The sequence below is a fragment of the Ictalurus punctatus genome, chromosome 5 (genome assembly GCF_001660625.3).
Source record: "Ictalurus punctatus breed USDA103 chromosome 5, Coco_2.0, whole genome shotgun sequence".
Lineage (NCBI taxonomy): Eukaryota > Metazoa > Chordata > Actinopteri > Siluriformes > Ictaluridae > Ictalurus > Ictalurus punctatus.
The window spans coordinates 31,286,729-31,313,540 of record NC_030420.2 but is presented as its reverse complement, the minus strand read 5'-3'; the positions used below and the strand labels follow the sequence as shown (position 1 = coordinate 31,313,540).

The following is a 26,812-nucleotide window of genomic DNA, read 5'->3' as shown; positions in this document are numbered from 1 at the left end:
CCGTCCATCCATCCATCCATCCATCTTCTATACCGCTTTATCCTTTTCAGGTTCACGGGGAAACCTGGAGCTTATCACAGGGAGCATCGGGCACAAGTCGGGGTACACCGTGGACAGGGTGCCAATCCATCGCGGGGCACACTCACATACACATTCACACACCCATTCATACAATACGGACACTTTAGACACGCCAATCAGCCTACCATGCATGTCTTTGGACTGGGGGAGGAAACCGGTTCAAATTTACAAACGGCTTCTTTAATATGATCCCTGGCTTTAGTTCAAGATGTATTGTAAGTAAGGAATAAAACACAAGGGGGTTTGCTGTTCTAGGAAAATAATCAACAATGAGGTGGTGTGAAAGCTGAGTTAAGACCCCGAAGTAGATTATCCACCTATTACAGCATGTCCTGTAATGTTTATTCCTCTGAGATTACAGCAGTTTGTCCACACTGACAGTTTTTTATCTATTAAAGAACATCATTTAAAAAAAAACAAAAAAACAACGTCTATTTGAATTATGTCTGGTGTTTTGGCACGTCCACGCAACAAGTTCCTGTTATCACTGATGTTATAGCAGCTATAAACATTTGCTCCCTCGGCCAGCCTCTATTTTTTTTTTCCTTCTTTCTCTTGAGGCTAATAAAACCAAAAAATGAAATGCCGCTTGTCTCAGAAACTGCCAAGTGCAAAGTCTTCTATCCTGAAGTCTTTCACGTGTTGAACGTTATGAATACAGGAACGCTAACGTATGAGAACAATCACGTTAATACAAACCTGTGATTTGCCTTATAGTTGGAGCTACAGTCAGAGCTGCTGTTATAGAAAATTAATCAACACTCTGACCAATCAGAATTGAGAATTCAACTGTGCTGTGGTGTGTGTGTGTGTGTGTGTGTGTGTGTGTGTGTGTGTGTGTGTATAATTATATATAAAATAAAAAAACCTTGCATGTTTTAATTGAAACAGATAGCTAGTACTACTTATTACAACACAGTATAGCGCTTTTCAGTGTTATTTTTCGAAACAGTTGCTTTATCCAAAACACACAAAATGGTGTGTTAAATGTTTACTCCGTCACTCTGTTATTTCTGGCAGGGTGCTAGCACTCGCAGAAAATCATTCGTAATTAGTTGTCAGCCACACCTAGTACTTTGCGCAGTCCTAAAAATGCATTTTGCATTGATTTCTGCGAAAATCGAAAGGGTTCACATTTCAAGGACGTCTAGACTGTCGTCTCCCGCACTGTTTTTGTTCGTTCTTTTGTGAGACTTGAAAATCTTGCTTTTAGCTGAACTTACTTTCTTAGCTTGAGAATATGACTGTTTTCTCTGTCATTTTCTTCCTCTCTCTCTCTCTCTCGCTTTCAGTCTCAATCCTTCCTCTGTCTTTTACTTAACTCTCTCCAAGGTGTCTCTAACATTGTTTTGTAAATGCACCGATATCATTAGAAGACCCGCAGTGCATTAAAGCCTTTCTCAGAATACTCGAGGCGCATTGCCCTGTTTGCTCGTTACCGTTTAGAGTGTAATCACGTAATCACGTTGTTCTAGAGAGCGAGAAGAGAAAGGAGAGAGGAAATGGCTGAAAGAGTGAGAGAAATTGGTTCCTCTGCAGTTCTTCTAGTAAGAACTGGGTCAGACTACTTCGGAGGTGAAAAGTGCCCCCGACTATAATTCTTCTTAAAGAGGATGTCGCACACCAACCCGGCTTTGGCTTTTCTTAGCGCAGAGAACACATGGCTGAAAGACTCCTGATTTGTGGAGGGTGAGGAACACGATGGGGATCTCTTATGTATCCGCACGGCCCGTTTTCAGAGTCTTGTCCGGTTCTTTAATTCTGTTTTTTTTTCTTAATTTTTTTATTTATTTATTTTTTTTTAAATTTATTTATTTATTTATTTTTAAGATGTGATGCAGTCACTGTGCTATATAATGATGACGATGATGATGAACAGATTTGAGTGGGAGTGCGTATACTGTATGTATGTGTATACACTCCGAATGTAGTGCAGATGCTGGTTAGATATGAAGCGGTTAGATATGAGGCTTGTAGGACAAACACAATACAACATGAGATGCTGTGCAATGCATCTACAACATCCATTCAATCGTTCATGCTTAGTATACTGCTCAGGGTTGTGGCGGTTTAAATGAGGCTACTGAGGTTGCGGAACCGTCAGAGCCAGAATTAACGCACCATGCTGGCGGTGCTGCCATTTCTACATCTGTTTTTTTTTGTGTGTGTGTGTGCGTGTGTGTGTTTTCTAGTGGTTCTGGAGGCATCGTAGTAGCGTTCATCCATCCATCCATCCATCCATTTTCCATACCGCTTATCCTGCACAGGGTCGCAGGAAGCCTGGAAAATATCCCAGGAAACTCGGGGCACAGGGCGGGGGACACCCTGGACCGGGTGCCAACCCATCGCAGGGCACAATCACGCACACATTCACACACAGCCTACAAGTCTTTTGGGAGAAAATGCAAACACTGTGCTCACAGGGCAGAGGTGGAATTAAAACCCCCAACACCAGAGACGCGAGGCAACAGTACTCGCTAACTACTAAGCCACCACGAGTAGGGTTTATATTTAATTAAAGATTTGGACCCCAAACACTTTGTGTTTAAATCTGAATACAGATAAGGATATTTGGAGCTAAACAGATAAAGATACAGATAGTGGCATTGCGTTACACCCCTAGTACACTGTATATTTATAGAGGTCTTACTTTTTTGAGTAAGTGGCGATGAGACGAAATAACAAGAAGAATAATAATACTAATGGCTCAGAGCGTCCAGGAACGTTTACTAAAATAATCTGTTCATTGCGGTTCGTTCCGCTGTACTGCGATATAATGTCGCCTCTGCAATATAATACCGTAAAAATAAGGTCATGATATGCAAATGAACCGTCTAATACATCACGCCGACGAATCGCAGATGTAGCGGAATACCGTCCTGATGGATCGAGGCGCATTTCCGTGATAAAATTCTCCATTAAACCGTGCCACATAGGTAAGTGAAACGTGTTTTGTCACGTTAAATAAACACTATGATATTTCACCCTTATTATGCAGCCCGAGATCGAACGCGAGCTTGTTAGGAGTGCCAGCGACTCCAGGAACGAGGACTGCAGTGGGAAATGGGGCCACTTTATTAGACCACTTGGGAATGGACAGAGAGAATAGAAGAGGAGGAGAAGGAGGTGGAGGAGGAAGAGAAGAGCAGAAGGACTTCGAGGGAGATGGGGGGGGGGGGAAGGAAGGATGGATGGGGCGAATGAGGGAGGGGTGCGAGGCGAACACGGGTGTGAAAGAGTGAGTGTGTAGGGGTTGGGTATAATTAGGGCAGCCTTTTTGCCTCTGATTTCTAATTAGACATTCAGAGCAGCTCATCCTCTGCCGCTGGAGGCTCAGTGAATATTTTACACCGAGTCTAAATCAAAGTCCTCTCTATCTCTTTCTCTCCTCTGCTGAATGGGGCAGGATGTTCAGCAGGCGAATCTGGGTTGCTATGAGCATAATGTAGTCTCCGCTCGGTTCTCTGGGAGGGAAGGTGTGCGAGAGCGAAGACGCAGAGTGCGGAAACGTGCTGGTCTCGAGCTTTAACGACACGGCTCTACGTAGCAAATACACGGCGGCGGGTTTGTAATCTAGCTTTGTGCGTTTTAGTTTAACACACGTGTAAGAATTTCACAACAGCAACGACGTTGAGGGATTTTCGAGAAACTGCTTTAGACACACAGCGAAGCAGGAAGAGCTATAGAGACGCATGATTTGGGCTCAGTGAACGAACCTCTTAATGCTTTTTAAGGCGTGATCTTCCTGAGTCTTCAAAGAGTGTAAAGATTCAACGATTTGTGCGTCAGACCCAATGAAGTCAGATACTGTACATCCATTTCTTTCTCTCTCTCTCTCTCTCTCTCTCTCTCTCTCTCTCTCTCTCTCTCTCTCTCTCTCTCTTGTTTTTTTTGGAAGAATGTAGAAACATTATCCAGAGAGTGCACTTCGGTACCTGATCTGCACTTCCTGTGCCGTTACTTGATTTCTGTGCTTACATTTCTAAATACTTCTATATACTTCCTGTATATAATTCCTTGGCAGCACCGGATCCGTAGTGCGTGTGTAAACATTTGACGGCGCGTCTGAATTGACACGGGGATTAGTATTTTGTATCGCGAGTTGTGAAGTCAATTATTGATCTGTGATTTTATTTTTCAGGAAAGTAAGTAAAGATACAAGCAAACAAAGTTAAGAATAAAACACTAGGGGGGGGGGGCATTCCGTTACAGGAAAATAATCAACGATTGAGTGGCGAGACTGGGGTTACTGTTACCACCCTGACGTTGATTGAATTTTGAAAGTTGAGTGGGTTTTTTAAAATTGTATTTCTCTCATAATTTATTAAAGAATGACGAAACAACAACAACAAAATCTAAGTTCATGTTATATAGAAACTGCAAAAACCGCAACACCATCGACCCTGAAGACTTTCCCATGTTGGAAAGCTTGACGTTCGAGCTTCACTCTGAGGCGTACAAAGTGCTGACACTGGAGACTCCTTCCATGTTTTTAAAAATCAGTCCGTGTAGATATTCTTTACTTAATAAGCAAATTAGCAAATATCTGTGATGTAAGACGAATAAAACACTTTGGGCGGTAGCGCTGATTATTTTCCTATAACAGCACACCCTGTTTTATGTTTCGTCATGTTTTAGTCCTCGCATATTATACATAATGCAGGTTGTTATCCTCACATTTATGCGCCTTTATACGACTATACATCTTCATACGGTGCACCTGGAAGAGAACCAGACTTCCAGTCTAAAGCTGCAGCAGTGCTTTTGTCGCCTGCATGAGAGAATGAGTATATTGTACTTTTTGGAAGGAGGCCAAAGTGGATTAACATTGCCCTGCTGTATTAACTAAGCCCTGCGGCGCTGTCTTTACCCAGAGGTCTGTGCACGACGGGTACGGTTCTTGTGAGCAAGAGACCGTGCGGCCCACTTTGTCCACTTTTTAATATTAGGTGTGTGGACAGCATGCAGCAGGAGCTGCAGAAGCACAGTATCCAAACACTTGGGTATCCAAACGCTTAGGCTTAGTGGTTAAGAAGGGAAAGAACACCTAAACCCCTTGAAGGTTATGAACACAAATATTTCACATACCTTACAAAAACCAATATTTGGGATTCTGTGTGCTTGCGCGTGGAAAAGGGTCCTGTAATTCGAACCAGGCTCGGAGAATCGGGCAATATGAAAGCAGAATTTTAGGAAATCTCGTAAATATTGTGATTTCCAACGACTGGATATATTTTCCCTGCTCGGCATCAATAAATGTCGCATATTACATGCTTGGAAATGATGACCTTGCATTTCAAAATGGTAATGGGATTAAAGTCATGTGAATGTTTCGACTAAATATATCGGGAGCCCCATTGCTGTCTTCCTTTAGAAACACTGAAGAATAGTTTGGCGAGAAATAAAACGTACACGTATTTTTGATCAGATCAGAGTCTTACATTTGCTTGAGGCTGAGACGGCTAATGAGTAATAAAGGACGAAGGTCTATCTCGCTGAAAATCTCACTTTTCTTCCCTTATGAACGTCCAATTTGTTAAATCTTTGCTTCAGATGACTCCTTCAAGCTATGTAAACTACAAGGGACAATTCGGGTTAATACGTTTAAATAAGAATCCACATCGGGTTCGACTTTTCACTACAAGTCCGGCTTTACACTTTCCATTATAGCGTAAACCCCAACCAGAAATGGCTTACAATTGATTCTTGTTGACCGAGACGTCGCCGCACGTTCCAGTGCGGAAAGTTCTGTCCGTGTTTATACGCTACAGTCATACGGAGGCAAACGTGTGATTTGTATATTTAAAGACTTGATCCAGACTTCTAAAACTCGTTCGCTACATTGTCCTCGTAGCTCGAGGACAAATCTAAAAACCACGACACCAGACGTTATCGAATAAACACGCGTTATCCAACATGCAGCAGATCAGCTGGCGGATCCTGACGCTTTCCATCCATCACCACTGCACACGTCCGGAACTGAAGCTTTTACATGCGTCTTATACTGCTGCATGTCACTTCTATAAATGTGATGTGTAGTTCCACTGAGGCTTTTGATATAAAATGAGTTAGGTAATATATTTCATGGCTTACAAAACCATAGCACAAGCAGAGTTGCGTAACATTATTACCGGGCATATGACACCCGAGCTTACCAGAGAAAAGAGATTTATGTAATATTTTAAGTATGAAACAGAATAAATAGCATGTACTTGAAGGACTAGTGTGCTGAATCTTTCATAACGTTAAGTGCAACGTAGCTACTGAAAGTCGATAAGTGGGGCAAAGTGACAGTTTTGAGAGGCTCTGGAGAAGTTACAGGATATACGAAATACTAACAATACTTAAATGTTGTACCTGATGAGCATGACGGTTGTATTGAAATGACATCAATATTGTACTTCATTTTAACCCGAGAGTAGCGGACAGAACATGATGTGCAATCATGATGCATTAAAAAATAAATAAAGATGACCTAATTTTCTCAGAATTTGTTCATTCGCCAGTTCCCTCCTACTAGATAGTTCTCCTCACACTTCCGAGGTTGGAGGTTCGAATCCTGCCTCGTGTGTGGAGTTTGCATGTTCTCCTCGTGCTTTGGGGGTTTCCTCCAGGTGCTCTGGTTTCCTCTAACAGTCCAAAGACGTGCGTTGTAGGCTGATTGGCATTTCCAAATTCTCCGTAGTGTGTGAATGTGTGTGCGCTTGTGCCCTGCGATGGGTTGGCACACCATCCAGGGTGTCCCCCGCCTCGTGCCCCAAGTTCTGTAGATTAGGCTCCAAGATCCCTCGCGACCCTGTGTAGGATAAGCGGTATAGAACATGAATAGATGGATGGATGGATGGATGGATAGATAGCTCTTCTCATCACACGACAGCTCATGCCGTATCACAGGGCAAATTAAAGGAAACTGATAATTGCCATCTTCCACAGTATTTGAGCGCACAGACGCCCATGATGGACTAGTGTCGCTCTGATTGATAGTGGAGAGAGTAATGCTATCCATCCTACCCAGAGAGCAGACGGAATTTGGCCCTCCTGGACTCCCGGCCATGGATAGCTGTGATTTCATGATTTCCCGACAACAGCGCAAATGCTTTTCTGTTACGCAGGGTTAGCAACCTTTAACGAGTTCTACTGTTTGTTCCTAAGGGGAAATCCCTGAAGGTCCAAGAAGAACCTTGCAACTGAGGAGTTCTTTTGCTGAATAACATTACAATAGAACCACTTTAGGATATTTGGACTGACTGGGGGGAGAGGCCCTGAGGACTGCTTCAAGATACGCTGCCTTAAGCAACCAAAGAACCGAAGAACTTTTGAGGAATCCAGCGGACAGTCTGCAAGCTTTTGTTGCCAAGTTGTGCAACATCGCATATTTAAAAAAGAAAAAGAAAAAACAGCTGATGTGGCAGTGGAATGAAATCTAATGGATCAGATCAGAAAATATTTCAAATCTGATACCTATCCAAAGTCTATAGAAACGGATCATCTTTGAATATTTCTGAACCGAACAAATGTTAACCTTCCAGTACTTAATATTCACTGAGGCATGGTTTAGCTCATACATATGTAGAATTCTGAATGGATTAAACTAAACTATTAGGATTCTTCTCAGTTTCCAATAAACCAGTCCCTGTGGAGTAATTCTGTGCTTGAAGGGCACGTAGAGGGACGGATCATGTTCATGGTAGTTGCATATGAAGGGTGGAGCGCTGTGGCGTCTTCAAAGAGTTCTGCTGACTGCGGCAAATTAAAGAGACCGCTCGGACAGTGGCAGGCCGAAGTGTGACCAATGGCAGAAATATGTGTGTGAAAACAAGGCCCAGGGGATTTAGAGAAGAGGACCAATCCGCAGTCCGGGGGGAACTTTCGGGGAAAATATGAGCGAAGCAGCTCTGCGCTGTTTAAACACTCGCTTTGCTGTTTTCATTGTTTCATTGTTGTTTCTGAATGAGATCGGCCATCGAACACGTAGACGAGAGCTTGACCTCGTCGCATCAGTTCAAACATCTGGGTCTGTGTCAATCACCCAGATGCCATGGCGAAGACTTGACCCCGCCCCCCTACTGCCAGCGCCCTAGGGGTGAAAGGTTATTGGCTGTGCAGTCGGAACTGCCAGGCTGCGATATGCCACTATTTTTAGTAGGGGATTTTCAGCGTTGTTGCCATGCAGCGGTTGGCTTTCGCCTGTCGAGTGTCTTCTTTTTTTTTTTTCCCCCTCCCATCCTCTCTGTCTCTCTCTCTCTCTCTCTCTCTCTCTCTCTCTCTCTCTCTCTCTATCACTCACTCTCTTACGGTATTTTGCTCTTTCTTACTGTGCTGTTTGACTCTGTGTTGAACTGTGACAGATCTGAGTTTCACTCGAGCAGAAAAATATAGGCCAGACTGTACGGCAAATCACATAGCAACATGGAGTGAGGGTGGGGAGGGGAGGGGAGGGGGGGGGGGGACCTAGAGAAAAAGGGAGAAAGAGGGAAAGAGAGGAGAGGAAAACAAATATAAATAGAGCAGATTGTGAGAGAAAACAGAGGAAGGAAATCCATTACTCCAGCATATGGATGGTGCAGAGGTTAATGCACTGGCTGTCAGTTTTCTGAAGGAGTTGCGTACGCAGTGTAGAGCAAGTGCTTGGTGTAGGTTACTGGGTGTGTCTGTAGCTGCGTTAGAAAAGACCCACAAAAGCAGTGGTTACAAGGATATACCGGCTTGCAGAGGAAGAACGAGAGAGCGCAATGAAACGGAGAGAAAAGAGCTCGGTTAGACGAACGGTTAAAAAAATAATGAAGGGCTAGTGTGTGGTTGGCATTCACAAACTGCACTAGAGAGAAACTCGAGAGATTGTTGGTCATGAGCTGCTAAATTAAAAATAACTGAGCTCCCACTGTCTAAATTTAATTAACCTGTTCAGCAGTACTCAATTCAAAACTAATTAGATTTCACGGATCCTAAATATAGCCCGGCTGCTTTCACCGATTTCTGACTTTCCACGCTAGTAAACCAGTCTCTGTAGATTTCTACTCCACAGCAATGCATTTTGACAGCAATAACTTTAACTTGAAGAGTAATTACACCTCAGACATTTTGGTTAAAAACCGAAACGAATCGCTTTGTACGTACACGTCATAGCGGTCTTGCGGAAAATGACACGACAACCCGTCAAAATCTGTTGAAATAATGGAAAACCCGTATGTGGTTCCACTTCCGCGGAGCCTCTTCTGTAGTGAAATCCGCTATGTGTCATGGCACCCAAATACCGAAACGTCACATTATGCAAATCAGATACGTTACCGCCCTCTGACGACGACAAGCTCCGCCTTTCAGTTTAGTGCAGTATAGTTTGACTGGCGTTTCATGTTCTACGAACGATTTCTTACAATCAAATGGCAAATGGTCTGCGCTTATATAGCGCTGTTATCCAAAGCGCTTTACGCTGGATCTCATTCACCGATTCACACACACTCACACACCGATGCTAGCAGAGCTGCCACGCAAGGCGCTAACTTGCCATCGGGAGCAACTTGGGGTTCAATGTCTTGCCCAAGGACACTTCGGCATGTGGAGTCACGTGGGCCGGGAATCGAACCACCAGCCCTACGATTAGTGGACGACCCGCTCTAGCACCTGACAAGCTGCCGTGTATCAGGACACAGTGTGACCTGTAGCGTGATCTATAAACACGAGCAAAACGTCAGTGATGAACACTATAACGTAATGGGGCGGCCATCTTGGAAAACTTTTTTCCTGTGCATTTTTTTTCTCCTCCCTAACGCAGTTTCACAACATTAGTCTAGAAAGGTGCAATTGTAACACAAAGCTGGATGTTATGTATTTACAGAAAGGAATTTAGACAAGTTAAACTTCCATTATTCATTACCTTTATTAGCCATGTAGCGCCGGTATTTAAATGTAAACAAGCAAACAGACCAACAAAATGGCTGTTGTTGGGGCACAGGATAAATTTAAAAGTGGGTACTGTTATCATCAAACTTATCCACATTTTAATCACATAGCATTTGATGATTGATATGTTAGAAGGTTATGATTTAAAAGGCAGGCAGCAAGCGTGTCATCTCTGCTGAGCTTCTATGGTCTCATTGGTGTCCGGGAGGAACTTACAGAGATAATAATGAGATATACGGTATATTTTTAGATTTTTCTCCCACTGGGTTTATTTTAGTAACTACTTCTAATGGAGATTAATTTGGGCAGCTGACCAGGTTTCTAAAGAAGCTTCTTTCTCCCAGTGAAGATAGTCACGTGTTGTTCCACATCACGTCCACGGCATCCAGCGTCTCTTTCGGATTTCTCTAACACAAAGTGAAATCTGAAGAGGCATGTGACCTGGCCTTGAACTCGTTCTGGCACACAGCGTTGTCTCTCAAAGCATGGATTCGGACGAGGCGGCGCATCTACACTGACGCGAGAGCCCGTGTTTCTCTTTGTTTGTGCCGAGAAAACGGGCTAACATCTGCACATCTGTCTGCTGCCTGTTTTGTCTTTGCTAATGTAGCTAACAGAAACGCTGAGGTTTTTCGGCTCGTGTACAGGAGGCACCGTTTCAGCGTGAATGATGTTGGATATTTTAATGTCAGTAGACGCGGTGTTTTACAATCTTCTTGTCTTTATCATGAATAGAGATCGAAGTATGGGGTTAATGTTATCCTCCACCCTTCATGGTTAAATGACTAGAAAGTACATTCACAATACATCATGGTCTTTCTTTCCTCGGATTCGGGGAAGATGTCAGGAGGTTCTGGCAGAAGCGCGAAGGCAGGTGTTGATCTATTTTTAAACGTTGTTGGGAAAGTGTTCACACTTTTTGTGGAAAAGTGCTGCGCCCTGATGGTGTAGTGCATATTGTCTACCAAAGAGGGCGCTCTTGCATTTCAAACTCCAACCTCCACTTCAGCTAAACCTGATTTAACCCTGTGGTTAGAGGACAGTAAAGACTTTGTGGAGAATTTCACATTACACAGTCCAAAACCCAGGACTAGGATAAGTGTGTGTGTGTGTGTGTGTGTGTGTGTGTGTCCAGAAATCCAGCTCTGACAGCCATAATGTTAAATTCAAATCTTTCCCACGTATAAAGTGATTTAATGTCCATAATTCTTGATGGAAAGTTACAGACTTTAGAGAACAAAGACAAATGTGAGACAACAGTAGTGCACAGTGTAACAAAAGAGACCTAAGATTAAGTTGTACAATACATTACTCTATATATATATATATATATATATATATATATATATATATAAACACACACACACACACACACACACACACACAAAATACATACAACATATACATTAAAATGAGCTGAAGTTTACATACATAGCGGGCATATGAGTATATCCAAATATTAAATTTGTTACATTCTGTATGTTAATAGCACATAAGTTTCATGATGAGGGGCATGGTGGCTTCGGGGCTTTCCTCCGGGTACTCCGGTTTCCTCCCCCAGTGCAAAGTTATGCCTTGTAGGCTGATTGTCGTTTCCAAATTGTCCGTCGTGTGTGAATGTGTGAGTGATTGTGCCCTGCCATGGGTACACCCCTAGGGTGTCCCCCGTCGTGTGCCCCGATTTCCCTGGGATAGGCTCCAGGGTCCGCGGTGACCCTGTGTAGGATAAGCGGTATGGAAAATGTATGGCTGGATGGATGAATGGAAGTTTCATAATGTGTCCACCTACAGTATGTCGCACCCGTAGAGGAAGAAAGAAGCTCTTTTCCTTACATGGACAATGGAGCTTGAGACAATAGGATGTATATAATGAGTCTGTGTGTTCAGACAACTCCAATTATCATAGTCACACACCATGGCCTTAAGATTAATATCCATATGGAGTCCAAAACTAGAATATTCAGAGACTTGAGGCGGAACGCTGGTGCAGTCAGTATCGTTACTGCCTCAAATCTCCAGGGTACGCGGTACAATCCTGAGCTCGTGTTACTGTCTGTGTACCTCTGTCTGGGTTCCTCTGGTTTCCTTCCACCTAACAAAACCATGCTGGTGGGTTGATTGGCAACTCTAATAGCCAATTAGAGGGGAAGGGGGGGGTAGTTGGGGGGTGGGTGCATGGAGCCCTGAGTACCAACCAGTGTGTGTTCATGCCTCATGTCAAGTGTTCCTGGGATAGGCTCCAGATCTACTGTGGCCCTAACCAGGATACTGACTGGAGATGAATGAACAAAGACTTGAACCTGAAATTACAAACTAAACAACGAAGGTAAAAAAAAAAAAAAAAAAAAAAAATTGCAAGAAACTTGGAAATTTGAAGTTGCGTAATGCACATGTAACCATGGCTTACACGTGTACTTAAAAAAAAAAACCAAAACAACCCTGCTCTAAACAAAGCTACAATACAAGAAATGTTGCATATACAGTGAGTAATGTGTGAGTAATGAAGAAAACAAAACTAATAACTAAAAACAGGTGGTGATCAGTGGTGATCAGAGGGCGTGGTCAGGAGAACCCTGGAATAAATCTACTTTGCAGCTGAACGAGTGCTGTGACGTAGTTCATTCTGAAGTGGTGAAGCTTACGCAAGGGACTTTGAAGGGGAAACGCCCATGGCGGCCATATGTTGGATCATTATAAATGGGGAATGTTGAAAAATAGTTCAATGAGAAATATTTCAAAGCGCCCTTTAAAACTGGCATTATTAAAGGCCTCGACTGTTGGACACTCTGTTCATAAGAGTTTCCTGTTATTAGCGTACTCTCGGTGCCGGGGGAAAATGGTGGTAAAACTGGCAAGTTTAGCTATAAATGTAGATCAAATTCAAGTACGGAACGTATTACCTAATAAATGCATGAACATATAAGTTATAGGAATAAGGCATGTATACGTTCTGGTGTAGGTTCTATGTTTTTATTGACTATTACCTCGGGTAAAAGTCCATAGCTAACTTGAGTTTGCAAAAAAAAAGATCATTTGTGTATTATTGTTATTTGTTTGGTCACCTGCTAATTCCCACCCACCACCCACCATCCCCTATCAAATGACCGCTACTAGCCAGGGTAGGTGAAATCTAGCATGTGTTTCTTCTAAGATACGTGAAGGCAGCCTTTGATTGACGTGGAAGAGTGAGTATCCCTCCCATCCAGACAGTACGGCGTGTCTTTTGCGCCACTGGAGAGTCAGCATCTGTGTATTGTTTTCAATTGCGATAGGCGTGCATGCTCTTCTTTACATATAAGTGTCAGTTACGGTTCCACGGTGGAACATGGGCTTTGCCTTGAAGTGCACTCTACAAGCCCTTCGGACTTCTCACTCCGGGAGGCATAACTTTCGCAGCCAGTTTCCCATTAGTCATTTTGTTGCTTTAATCTTTCAATGTAATCTCACATTTCCTTCTTACTGGAAAGCAGGAAGTCAGGTGGTTCAGTTTGGTCCTCGGGGACGCTCTACCAGTCCACAATTTGTTGTCTTCCATTTCTGAACACACCTGAGCCAGCATCTACAGCTCATGATTACCCAGACCGGGCTGTCTCTGAGGACTGAACTGAAAAATCTCCAGAGCGGGTCATATTCTGTTGAGTATTAGCTAATTAGGTGTCCATCAGCTGCTTCATCACAATACAGTGTTTTCATTCAGTGATATATTTTGGGATATTTTGCGGATTGCTGTAACTACTGTATGCAGGCTGGTTTGTGCTGGTGGGGATGTCTGCATCCTGTTTTCTTTCCTCCAGTAATGACCTCTCGTCTCGCTGTCCTTTCTTGAGACGAATGCTCCACACTGCATTGCTCCACACTGTCCTCACTTTGAGTTCACTTTTCTTTTGGGCTGTCCTGCATTACTTTTTTTTTTGTTTTTTTTTTTTGTTTTTTTGTTGAGTTTTTGGAAGCAGAAAACATTTGATCGAATCCCTGGCAAAACATTTCTAACCACTGATTTATTTTTTTTCTCTTTGTAATGCGTAACAGCTTGACTAGCTCACTTTTCACAGTTTGGGCTTGGAATCACATACCGATGACATTTTCACGTAAAAGAAGTCCTTATAGTATGTCAGCCATATGCTTGTGATGCTGTGCTCAGAGTGGGTAGAAAGACATGAAGGCTGGTCATGATAATATCTAAAAGGTGTGGCATAAAAAGAATGATGTGGGACAAACTATTACACACACACAAACACTTAAAGGCAGATAGACCGCTAGCTGTATTCGAGATTTCTCATTTTTTTAAAGCCTATAATGCAGTACTGGGTTGTGTTTGTCTCAGCATATCAAGCCCCTTAGCTGTAACAAGCTGTGACATTTCTTGTGTAAGTTTTATTTATTTATTCTTTGGTATAATTTGTACCTTGATTGTTCACGTCCATTATATCATAGTACTTTCTCAATCACTGCTGAAGATATGTTACGGATGTGTCTGAAAATATCAGCCCAAATGGAGCGCAAATCTAGGTGGGGGGGGCCTTGTCCCTGAAACTATCACTGATAGGCTGTATGAAACTACAGTCTGGCCTAGAAAGAAATCAGCCCCAGCCTCGCTTCTTAATACTGTATACTTACTTGTGAGCATTTGTTGCTGTTGCGCTATTTTCCACAAAATAATCTGACTTAAAACATTTGCGAAACATTAGCAATTATGCTAATATATCATCTCAAACCTGCTAGCCCGTTTGCACGAGCTGCCTGTGGAAGAAGGTATGGAAAACTGGATCTAAAAACGTAATAAATATGCAATATTAAAGATATAACACGTGAGCCAAAATGCCTTGCTTGGAAAACACAGGAAACGCAACCAAATGAATTTAAGAACAGACTCCAGGCATTACATCTAGCAGTGGGTAATAGTTAAGAACCCTCCTGCGTTTTTTACCGTCATCTGCGTGAGTTATGGCGGCTCTCTTGGCCTTCTCATGTCTCCTGCACGTACACACCTGGTTTAACTCGTAAATGTCTTGATAACTATCTGAAGAGTGGAATAAAATGCGACAGAGCCAGAAAGGAAACCACGCACCCGAGCCCAAGCACTGGGTCCGCAGGACCTCATCTACAAAAGCCCTGCTTTATAGGGCACGCCAGCATGACATATTGAGCCGTACTTCTGGCTGACCTCTTAGGCTGCGTTAAGGTCAGTTTTGTTGTTCTGCTCAGAATGTTTTAAATCAGAACGATGATTTGGCAAACGGATCCTGCGTCTCTGGTCGGGAGCCAGCGGTAGACAAATAAGCGAACGGTCTGGAGCATCGGCGCTGTCTTGTGGCCTCCTTATCATCGCTCTGTACTGGTAGAAAGAGTAAAATATTCCTATTCTTATAGGGACATGTTTGCTGTCATATAGTGGCTGCCTCTGATCTTCGCAACCAAACGACACTGATTTAAGGTAGGTCCCACCTCCATTCCGTACTGTATGAAGAGATTTATCGAGGTCTGCAGTGGCCTCCATGGTGTGTGCACATTATTGATATATATTTTATGATGTCAGCTCCAAAGAGGAAAGAAGCATTTATCAAGCACTGAAACCGTAGGGAGGTTAGGACGGAAAGAAATAGCTTCACATCGTGTACCTGTGAGTCATCGAGCTTCATTATATTACAATGTCGGTTCATTTACTTATTTCTTTTTAATTTGTCATTTATTCATTTGCTAATAAAAGTTGACCATACATCCGTTACAAGCCTGATCTGATGCGTGTTTATCAGAAGCTAGCGATGGGTAGCTTCCGTGATGGGAGTTTTAAACACTATATGTGTTATGCGTAGGGATACGCGATATGGACTTAAAAGTTCCATATAAAACGATATTTTCTGGTATTTATTGCGATAACGATATCGGTGGCGATTTGAATATGGTACCGTTCGCCGCTGTTTTTGGATACAAGTGACCGCTGTATGCAGTCTTGAGAGGTAGCGCCTCGTTTAGCGATAAACTCCTCATCAGATGCACGTCCGCCTTCCGCCGAACTTGTTTTCACTCTGCACGTGAGCTGCGAACGGGGTCGCCATCAAGTAGGCTTCGCTATTATCGCGGGAAGACTCATTCTTCCTGTGGGGAGAATTTCTACCGGTGTATCGCAGACGATAAGAGATCGCCCGTCCCTAGATATAACATCCAATAAGTCACGTATTAATAATAAACCGTAGCTTTTATCATCAACTGAAAACACAGTGTTGCTGGTATCGTTAAGCCATTTTTGAGCAAAAAAATGTTTGTATGTTTACGTGTACAAAATAAAGCTAATGATTTCGAAAAATCTGATTTTGGAAGTATATTTACATGCACTGTGACGTAATCGGATAAAGGGAAAACTCTGGGTGTTCATGAAGAAGTCAATAATCAGATTTCTTTCAGTTGCATTACTACGCGTTAGGAAGTATTGGTTTACTTTCCAGTAGTTAGCAGTTAGTTGTAAAGAGTTTCGGGAACTTTTTCGGTTGCCTGGAGTCGCTTTATCAAGTTGCTTTACTAGCACGTATTTATTTGTGACGTCTTTTGTCTAAGTATTTTGATCAGACTTTTTTTTTTTTTTTCTTTCCCTTCCACGTTCCGGTTGTTTGTACGCAAGTACAGCCGGAGTGCAGAAGACAAAACGTGCTTAACAGCCTCCAGACGTCATTAGCGGATATCTTGAAATCTGATTTCGGATATTGTAGCATGTTTGTTTTAAATCACCAGTTAAAAAGGCTGATAATGATCAGATAATCATACAGTGACCTGATTATTAGTGTACATGTAAACACACGCGTTGGGGAGGGGATGTCCATAGGAAAAAAGAAAAAAAAAAAAATTTTGCTGGTGTGTTGTAGAATCTTTGTAGAAACGTGTACGGTAATTGTAACCGCTGGCTGTGCCGTACCGTACCGTACCGTACCGTACACTCTACTATACAGTACACTGAAGATTAGTCTAATCACAGTGTGCACAGTTGTAGGTGGTAATGTATCCCTGGTTACTTTAGTAAGAACTAAAGTTCACCGATACGGAAACGCTTCTGTTCCTGTCCTAAGAGAAGTTAAATGAAGCAGTCTGTCTCCAAGCTTTATATTTATCACGTCTTTAATGCTGCAGTCAAAAAAAAACAACAACCTCAGACTGTAATTACTTTTAAACTTGAAACTAAGTTCAGAAAGCAGTCCTTATATCCTGCGTTGCTTTGATATAAACTATATAATTGATACTCTGCTTAATCTGAAACCCGTTCCTCGCCTTCAGCTCTCAGCTGAGCTCTTACGGTGAGAAATGCAGGTCTTGACAAGTCGAAGGTGCAGCCAAGTGTTTGGGTTATTTTTCAGAGGGTTATCTCTCCGAGCCCTCTCCCTTCACTCCCTTCATCTGCTGCAGCTGTACAGGCACTCTACACAACACACACACACACACACACACAGTCTTGAATTAAAGGCCTTGGTTTTGCCTCTCTTCATCAAAGTGCTGTTCTTTGAATAAGTTAAATCAGAATCGTTAATGTCTTACAAGGACTAGTTTCAGCAACGCTCGAGATTCCGTTTGAATTGTTTGTTCGCTAGGTCCAAACTTCAAACCAGTTTCTAGCAGTTAAAAGACAGATTTTTTTTATTTTAAAAAAAAAAATTTTTTTTTGCTGTAGATGTTCTCGTGTTTTCAGCCTGGAGATGAGATGAAGAACTTAGCACTGCTTCCAAGCATGGAAATCATGCGAAAGCTGTTGCTTGGCAACCCAAGCTCCTCCCCTTGAATATCAAAGCGGCGCATGGAGATCACGCATTCTGTTTGAAGTGCAGCTCGCGAGTCCTGATGGAGCTGCCTCGCCTTCATAAAAAAAAAAAAAAAAAAACCCAGAAAGCCCGAGTGCAGAATCCCATCAGGACTTTTTGTGGAAAATATCCGAATATTCCCCGGTACTTAAAGGAATCATTTGGAAAGGGGGTTGAAAAAAAAAAATGTATGCACTTCCTCCAAATCTAACCGATAGTAATGGTGTCTACGCTTCTTTAATTCTTAATTTTGCACTGGAGCTACACACCTAACGTAGCAGTTCGCTTAAAATTCCCTGAGAGCTCCTGGCTTGGAAATATCAGAGAGCAACCATGATCAGTAAAAGCCCAACCCCACTGATGAAGACTGCGTACTGGACCGGAATGGAAAGTGGGAAGCAATGCCTTCATTGTCTATAACAGCAGCTCTGCAAGGCAAATCACAGTTTAATATTAATGTGATCGTTACAAACACGTTACTGTTTACAGCGTACAACGGGACTTGTAGGGCAGAGGCTCCGAATGAACGGATTTTTAAAAAAAGCACGTCACTGAGGAGATGTTTATTTAGCGTTAATGGAAGGAGTCTCCAGTGTCAGCGAGTCTTTAAAAGAATTAAAGCTGTCAAAAGAATGCCGGTGAGGGAACGACGCTGGTGTTTGGTCTTGCGGTAATAGTAATAACAGGACCTTCCGTGTTTCGTAGACATTCCACAGCATTAACTATGACTATAAATGGATAAGAAGTAGCATTGTTGTTCAATATATTCAAAGATTGTGTCCACTGGCAGATTTGATGTGGTATAAGAGGAATGAAACGCTAAAACAGGATGACCGGTTATTGGGAAATAATCAACTTTGTGGTGGTAACAGTAACTCCACTTTAAGTCTGGCCGCATCTCAGCACCCTGTATAACATCCTGTCCCCAAGTGTTTCATGTCTTGGCGTATATCAGGTTTCTATCAGTTAGTATCAGTCCTCAAACAATCGATTGGTTGTATCAGGTGTTGTGCTTTTTTTTTTAGTTGCAATGAAAACCTGCAGCCAGATAAGACTGCCTACCCCCGGTCTATATCATCTGATCCACCACTGAGTGTGACGCGGACGTTCTCCTGACTTCGCCACGACGTTCTCACCACATTACAGTATAATAACTGATTAGCAGTAAAGAAAAGCCAGTAGGGACCAGTTAGCATTACATCATCGTGATTGTCAATGCCAAATCTAACACGGCGTTAGTCATGTTAGCCGTCCTGTGGTGGAACCTCATTCTCACCGAATGAAGTAACCCTGGGTGGAGCGTGCGCTGTGGCACAGTGGGCAGTAAATTATTTGTTTGCTAGTTCTCCAGTCTTTGCACTCCGAGTGCACTTTGCTCCACTGACTGTGAGCTGCTCGAGAGCGTGCTCATTATGGCAGGAGGAAGGAGAGGAAACATGGACGTTCACATTCACATGACCGCCGACTTGTCCGGCATCCCGTATGTGTAGAATCTGCTGGGAGGAAATGCACTACAGCACCGTGACCCCAGTGACCTGGCCTACTCAACAGTCCACTCAGTCTCACCGACCAAGCCTGACTTTATGACTCGTAATGTAAAAGTAATGATAGCAGACACAAACACTTGGGACGTCTCGGATTAACAGCTCCTGGGTTATAATTTCATTCGTTTCGAATACTGGTTTCCAGTTTCATTTCTGGAAAACATTTGCCAGTCATGCACTTCGACCATTTTTCCAACGGACAATATGGTACAGTATCAAATCCATGATCCCTAAAGTGTGTGTCATTAGTTCCGATTAATGCCAAGTGACCCATACCCCCCCCCCCCCCCCCCCCAATCCAGGATCCTTAAAGTGTTTGTTATTAGTTCCAATTAATGCCAAGTGACCCATACTGTAACTACAGCTTAAGTATAGCCTTGCATAAGTATTTACCCCCCCCCCCCCAAATCCATGATCCCTAAAGTGTGTGTCATTAGTTCCGATTAATGCCAAGTGACCCATACTGTACCTACAGCTTAAGTATAGCCTTGCATAAGTATTTACCCCCCCCCCCCCCCAAATCCATGATCCCTAAAGTGTTTGTCATTAGTTCCAGTTAATGCCAAGTGACCCATATTGTAACTACATCTTAAGTATAGCCTTGCGTAAGTATTTACCAACCCCACCCCCGATATTGACCAGAACTGCTTTTCTACTGGGCAATCTGGCACCATAGTCATGTAAGTAGTAATGCAGTGGTACTCTGGTAATATTGGAATTTTATCTTGCTTTTATCATCATCATTATTTATCATATTTGTTAACCCATGGGAATATTTTTTTCCCATTGTTGTGATTTTACATTCTTCTTACCTGTGATTTATATACCCCTCCCCCCACATTGTATGCTGAATGGCTTCCTATTCAATGTGTTTGATCCCTACATAGGGTATAACATGATACTGTTTCAGGATCTATGAAGTACAAAATATGCCCAATAGATCATCGTTTGAAACTCAGATTTGAAAAAACAAACAAACAAACAAAAAGGCTGACAATGTTTGCGTACTAACGTTCTGTATTCTGTGTTTTAATAAGGTTAAAACATTTTTCACCCTTGGCTTCATTTTAGTTGCTTTCCCTCATTACAATAAACGTGCAGTGTTCATGATCAATAGGAGCCCCACGAGGTAGACATCGTCACGTCGTCCATTTATTTATTCATCTTCGTCTTCATCTTCGTCTCGGTCGATCCGGAACCTATCCAAGGAACATCTGGCACGGAGCGGGAATACTTGGAACGTGGACAGGATGCCACTGCATGGGATGCCTCCATATACATACACGTTTCCATGCTCATTCGCACCTAGGGGCAGTTTAGCACAGCCAATCTACTGTACTTACTGCAGTGTTTTTTGGGAGGTGAGAGGAAACTGGAGAGAACACCACACAGACACAGGGAGAACATTGACAGTAACCCGAACTCAGAATCACAACAGGGTGCCAACCATGTCACACATTCATGTAATGTTGGTTTTTTTTTTGTCAGAGAAAATACATTTCTGACCTTTGAGTAGTATTTTGTTAATTATGGCCATGAGAAGTCCCAACTCCACTGCTGATTATGAGGAAAGTTGTACTTATACAATAGCAGGAAAACAAAACCGTGACACAATTTGCAATTATAAGACGGTCCATGTATGATTAAAAAAAAAAAAAGTGCCAGTAGTGCATAGTTATTCAGATGTACAGTTATCGAAAACAACAGGTTTTTCTACTCATTATGAAGTCTTCGCGAGCTTCATGTCTCAGCTGTTGTGTCCCACACATTAACATTTATTTCTAAGGATCATTAATGAATTCTTATAACACTGCTAACAGGTCATTAAACAAGCATGTCGTCTCCCTGCAAGACCAGATGGCAATGTTGTATTAAATATTCAGTACAATAAGCGAAGGGCACTATGTGTCCATCACTACATTGGGTCCACATATGTGAGTCCTCCCGTTCTCCTCCGTGCGAGTCTGAACACGCTGTGGATTAGTGTCGAGTGAGCGAGAGAGAGAGAGAGAGAGAGAGAGAGAGAGAGAGAGTGGGGGTCTAAACGTTTTCACCAAACGGATTAGAGGAAAAAAAAATTCCCGGCCAACTGGCAGCAAATGAAAGGTGCGGCGTTTAAACATGACAGAATCAGCTGTTTGCCAACCTGCTATGTTCAAGAGATTTGTACATTCTCTTTTTCTAGTGTTGGCTCTCAAGGGGTTATTATCTTATGCCCCAAAAATGTCATGTGCTGTAAAAAAAAAATAAAATAAATAAATAAAAATTGGACACATTGTAATGTGAATCTGCTTCGATTCGGGAAACAGACAGTGAGAACACGGTGTCTTTCTAACACGTTGTGTAACATAATAGAAATAATGAAAGTCTATTATACATAATTGTAGTTTGAGGTATTAAATTTATAATACATTGTTTTTGCGCCCGGAGTACAGATATGTCCTGGAAACTGAGCTTCTTTCATGTCCTGCCAGTGCTCAGGAACATTCCCTAACGGTGAACATTTCACTTAGCTTGCAGCTTTTTGATGAAAGGATGAAAGTAGCTAGCGTGTAACGCTCACATGTGGACTTAATATGAAAATGCTGCATGAAGACCGAAGGCTGGTGTGGTGCCTCTGGTAGCAGACTACTGAAAGAGAAAAAAAAAAAGTCAATCTACCCTCGTTTTGTAGGTTCGGGGGTCAAATATTTTGGTTAGGGGGGGTAGGGTCACTCCTTCTGACTAGCATTTGTGGCCTTGGCTAATGTTAACCACCTGTGAGAAAGCGGAGGGAGTGTTTTACGTTACTATTTGTTAAACAGATGGGAAATAACCCAAACGTCTCCATTTGGTTCTCCCAATCACCTCGTTTCACCCTTTTCTAACCCGTCACTCAACGTTTGCCTGAATTTATGCTACAGTATGTCAGGGTTTCTCAAACTTTTTTTGCAGGGTAGACATACACTTATTATTTTGTCTTCTATGAAACATGTAAATATCTTCTGAAGGGCAGTACTAAATGATGATAGGAACTAACTTGTTTCTCGGACATTGAACATGTTATGAACATAACATTAAATGTAACTACAAACTGATCAAAAGTGCAGGATGTTTTTCTTTAATAGATAAATAACTAAAAATCGTCAGTGTTTGTAAGTTGCTGTGGTAAAAGAGGAATAAAACACAAACGTGCTGCAGAGTAACACATTCCGGGGACATGTTTTCCTATCACAGGACTCCCTATAAGGGTTTATTCCTTTCTTAGACGCACCAGTTGGAAATTGCAGTTGGATCCAAGTTGATTATCTTTAGATGTTGAGCTTTTGCGCTTTAAATCAATTCAAATCAACAGGTTTGTGGCAAAAAATAACTTTGGCTGATTATAATTATTATTATTTTTTTTTTTTATTGCCTCAGAGTGTATAATAACTACATAATATCTATAGCAACGATAACAAATTTGAAAGTCCTTTCAACTACCATAATGTCATACCCAAAAAAATCATGGAGTGCACAATACAGAGACACCACTTTTAGAACTCATAGTAAGGAAAGACGTAATTTGGCTCGTTGTGTCTGAATTGCTGCACACTTCCTGTCACATGACTCGACACCGGGACAGTGAGAACCCAGCAATGATGACAAAATAATACTCCAACACACAACACGGTTTCTTAAAATATAAATCTGTACGATCATGTGTGCTTGTGGATGCAAGCTCACGGCAGGATATATGCTGATATTTATTGTTCTATTATTCCAGCCATTATTATGAAATTCTGTCTTGGTTTTTTTTTTTTTTTTTTTCTTCTTCTGCTTTTGCATTCACATACAGTGTTCTTCCTTGAATTGTATTACTAATCTCAAGGTAAATGAAGGACAAAAGATTTTCCCAAGCATTTTCTTACATTTATTGTGACTCATAATCTATCATTTTTTTCCTATTTTTCAGGAACTCCCTCACATACCGAGACACACAGAAAGCATATTTTAATGGCATATTAAAAAAAATGTGGTGCACTTCAGTTGATGTATAAGTATAACTGAAGCACAGCAGAGGCAGGGGTAGGAGGCATGGTGTGGGAGGTGGCAAAATTGATAGCTGATTGTGTGTTGTGATTGATGGGTGAATGACGGAGTCCATACACAGCAGGGAACACTCCTCTTTCTCTCGGTTTCTAACTCTCTATCTCCGATTTGGTCTGTCCTGTTTCTTCTCATAAAGAATGTGTGAACAGTCTCGCGAGGCCGCGGAGAATTCCAGGAAGGGCAGGAGATGCAACCTGTTTGGCTCCCCAGCTGAACTTCCCTCCATTCATGTTCACACGCTTGAATTAAGCTGCAGTTCTTGTCTCTGATGCAAATCCCAGATGATAAAACGCATTAACAACTCGCTCATAGACTAACAGCACAGCAGTGACGCAATGTGCATCTTACAATATTAACCAATTCATCATATGTCAGTGCTGTGGTTTAGGGTAATGATAAATATATTGTGTAAAACTGCTGGGGGAGAAAGAAACGTGACTCGATAATTGATTAAAGGCAACAAAGTTTAGTCGTTATTTAACCTTCCATTTCAATCAAAACCATATACATTAATCGTGATTGATTTTATATATATATATATATATATATATATATATATATATATATATATATATATATATCATGATTAATGTATTATACGGTTTTGATTTTTCAATATACTGACAGTCACAGGCTATGAATGCTTGCAAAACAAGATGTCCCACTGCAAACTGATTGTGGATTAAAGTTGAATGAGATGAACACATGCCCAAACCTTTTCTGGGCTTCAGAAACGTGCTAACCTTTTGACTGAGCCTTTTATTTTACTTTATGCTTAAAGTGTGTGTGTGTGTGTGTGTGTGTGTGTGTGTGTGTGTATATGTATATATATATATATATATATATATATATATATATATATATATATATATATATATATATATATTAGTCAGAACACACAGGAAGATGGTTCTGCAGTGCAATTTAAATGGCAGTATTTAACATGATAATAGATGTGTCCTGTTAGGAGCTGTGCTTGTGCTCATTGGTTTGCAAATCAACCTACAGTACAGTGCAGTGATCCCTTGGGGGTAATTCAGGGCAGGAGAAACACCTTCTCGGTTTCCATTAGCACTGCCAATCCTAACCAGGACATTAGGTAACATGAAATGGATAACAAACAAACAAACACTTTTAGCCCACAATTGTCCATATCTGGCTCTTATGTGACTCCTTTGCAGTTTGGGGTGGTGCCTATGATTGTGCACTTCTTTGCCATATTGTTTTGTGCGGTTTTGGTGGAAACAAATGTTAACATCTCAACTTTAAAATGACACTTTATTCAATTCGCAGAAATGGGGGGGGAAATGCACGAGCGCGCGCGCGCTCCCAATGTTACCTTTACCTTAAGAGAAGCTTCTGGAAACTATTTACATGATAAATCCATTTCAACGTCCAAAACGGAAAACTACCAGCCTAAACAGTTCTATTAAAACGTATATTTTTTAAAACGTACAGCGCGAACACTTTTAAGAAAATAAGGTACATAAAAACATTTAAAAAAACAAAACAAAAAAAAAAAAAAAAAAACCTTCCCAAAACAGTCGCGACCAACTCGATCTGGGGGAGTTTCAAAATGAAAGCTACGTGACCTTTTAATGGCGTTTTAAAATCACGATAATAAAGCTGTCTAACAAAAAAAGGCTGCTTACGAAACGACGCAAAAGCTAGTTTATCCGTGTGAAAATAGTATTTTTAAAGCGTAGTTCCGCGGAATTGTGCTCCCCCTCTGCGCTTCTCAGTTGGTCTCGCCCGCTGGATTCCCTCGACCTGCGCGCAGGAGTGAAGCGAAATGTCTCAGTGCCGTTTCTCCGCACGAGCGCTCTACACACTACAATAACAATGTTTTTATCTGGAAAACTTTACTGTTTGGCTTTAACATAAAGGTTGCTTGTCGTTACTGCACCAAGGAGTTGTTTCTTAATGTGGTTTTTTTTCCCCCCCATGCATGGCCGGATCTGAGGGATTTACAGGGAATTGATGCCTGTTGAAGCGCAGCTTTTTTCTGAACTCTTTAACCCCAGGATCATGACAGAAAGACTTTGAGTCTGGATGTTGTGCTGAGGTGAGAGGAGAGAGGTAAGAGTGAATTTGATCAGATGCATTGACTAAATAAACTGCCCTGTGGTCTGGGAGGGGAAAAGAGTGATGCACGTGCCTGGTGCTTTATTATTATAGTGAGGGTTAATGAACAGAATAATGATCTGGAGTTGAGATGAGATGCATTTTTAAATGTACAGAGGATTAAGATGAGACTTGACTTGCTTTTCAGAAATGTGCATCCTCTAGGACAGGGGTTCACAAACTTTTCCAGGTCAAGGCCCCCCCAAATGGCATTAACATTTGACTGAGGCCCTACGTTTGCAAGATGTCTTTAAAACACATTAAAAATACAGACTTCTGAATATATCCCCCTTTTTTATTATTAATAATTACATCTTTACATTACATTATATTAGGAGTTGATTGTGTGTGTGTGTGTGTGTGTGTGTGTGTGTGTGTGGTTGGGGGCTGCGGCCCCCAGTTTGAAAACCACTGCTCTAGGCTACATATTGGGCCACAGGATCGAGGGCCTACCGGACCCACTCACTGGTCAGAAGTTCCACTTCATTTCACAGTGCACAATTACTCAGAAACTTCTATCAGCCACTAATGTATAAGTGTTGGCACGGTTTATTTGAAAATGTCATCGTTTCTGTCACAATAACGCTTCTGCAGGAACGGTTTGCTTCTTTAAGCCATTGCTTTTGTGTTTAAATCTACACAGGAAGTTCTCCCATCAACCAACACGACTTTTTCCCTTCTTATCACCGAAGTGATGTGAACAGCCGTCGGTACAGCTAGACTCTGACCTTGATCTGGATTCACAGATCCTAATGTACAGTACAGCACATTTATGACGCTGAGATCTGTTTGTTTTGGCCACAAAGCTGCCGATACATCTGCACAAAGTCGTCCTCCTCCTCCTTTAGGATAACGGTCCGATCTGTTTCCGGCCCTGAGGGGCCGGAGACCCTGACGGGGGTGTCGTTGAGTAATTTATCAGGTGTTTTGGTCGAGGCTAGGTTATGGAGGAAGGCTCGTCTGACGCAAGGAGGCTAGACGTTATGGCAGCGTTTCATCAAATCATTTACATTTCTGAATTTGCTGGAGTAGTCGAGCATCTGATCTTAAAGTCCCTATAAATAAATAACAATAAAAAAAAAGTTTGAAAGATATACGCATTCAAAATTTACAGTCTCTCTCTCTCTCTCTCTCTCTGTACCACCGATATGGATCAACAGTTTTGATGACATCATTCTGCACTTCAGCGTCTCATCAGATTTTTTGTCCAATCAAATGCGCTTTAGAATCTGAAGTGTCCCGCCCACAAAATTATAAAAATCCATCATACTAACGGTCAAGTACGGCTTAGCTTAGCCCGGGCTGTGAGTT

General features: G+C 42.0%; 1 protein-coding gene across 3 annotated transcripts in view; it reads left to right on the top strand.

Annotated features, from left to right (window-relative positions):
• ccdc120a (coiled-coil domain containing 120a) overlaps nucleotides 1-26,812 on the top strand; it is a 62,248-nt gene that overhangs the window by 2,424 nt on the left and 33,012 nt on the right. Inside the window, exon 1 of one of the 3 annotated variants that reach the window (XM_047155730.2) lies at nucleotides 25,141-25,442. The exons of 1 other annotated variant lie outside the window; for it this stretch is intronic. The gene's annotated coding sequence lies outside the window, so the exon portion shown is untranslated. Of the gene's footprint in view, nucleotides 1-25,140; nucleotides 25,457-26,812 lie in introns of those variants that run through there. One more of the 3 variants, XM_017468762.3, reaches the window with a different exon arrangement.